The sequence below is a fragment of the Lampetra fluviatilis genome, chromosome 12, assembly GCF_964198595.1.
Source record: "Lampetra fluviatilis chromosome 12, kcLamFluv1.1, whole genome shotgun sequence".
In the NCBI taxonomy this organism is placed as follows: domain Eukaryota; kingdom Metazoa; phylum Chordata; class Hyperoartia; order Petromyzontiformes; family Petromyzontidae; genus Lampetra; species Lampetra fluviatilis.
In genome coordinates this window covers 7,039,668-7,040,856 of record NC_136286.1, presented here as the reverse complement: position 1 = coordinate 7,040,856, position 1,189 = coordinate 7,039,668, and positions in this window count along the sequence as shown.

The window sequence follows — 1,189 nt, the reverse complement described above, 5'->3', positions numbered from 1 at the left end:
TGTCAAGTTGTACAATTGATTCACTGGACGTAACTAGTACAGGACACGAGAATGGGGTGTAATGCCAGTGTAAGAATCAAACAGCAAACGAGGTATTAAATACTGCAAGGTATGTGTGTAGTAATAATAATAAATCCAAACTTAACGATAGGGATAGGCGTGGAAAAGAATGTGTGCGCACCTTGAGGCATCCACAGACGGGCGAAAAGACAAGCTGCCGTGCACTGGCTGGACACTGGAGGTATGTACCAGCACACTCGATGCATTTGTAACAGTAATCTAAACTTAAAGAAGAGCGAAAACAAATTATGTTATGCTGCTGCTGCACTCTTACAGCTTGTCATATTAAAAATCGTGTTTTGATAGGAAACTTAGTGTGCATGTCTAAGTGCTATGACGCAATGCTAGAAGGGCACTGATGACCACAGCAGGTTGTGTTTACAAGTGCTGGTGTTGTTTTCATTTTGGCTCCGCCGAGATTGCTGAAGCGCGATAAATGTCTGTGGTTTTAAATAGCACACTTTGTCTTTGACTTATTGATCTGGGGAACAGACTAGAATTCAATAATTTATTTTTGTTGACAACAGTCTCTCCTGAAAATGGAAGGCGCGATAAATCTCACGGCTCTATCTCGCTACTATTCTTGTACGGCGCTATCACTCGCGTCTTATCAAAGCACCGGAACTTTGCGAGTCGAGGGGAATGCGTAAATCGGCTCAAAAGCAAAAGGGGCATAAATAATGAGCAACGCATAGTGGCAACACAGATACAGTAAGCATGAACACAAACTCAACACTGTAGGTCGGATGAAGACACACACCTGAGGCTAAAAAGTAAAAACGAAGGGAGGTTCCCACACCCAGCACGCATATCGCCGGGCTCTTTCCACTATCTGCCACTGAGATTTTGCCTCCATTGCCGGTCATCTTAAAGCTGCTCTGATTAGGTGAACAATTTATTATGAAAGTCTCGAAGCCTTTGCCCTACCCGTTATCTTAAAGTTCCACTTATCAGTGGCCAGCTCCTTGAGAAAGTGTTTGAGATAGCATAATTACGAGTTGTCTAAGGGTATGCAAGAGCAAATAGTGACTACGGCTATTGCTGCTGCTGCTGCAGAGACTAAATACATTTCGCGAATCTGTTTGACCTTTTTTCTCCTTTCTCCAGAGTGTGAAGACCATCAACGACG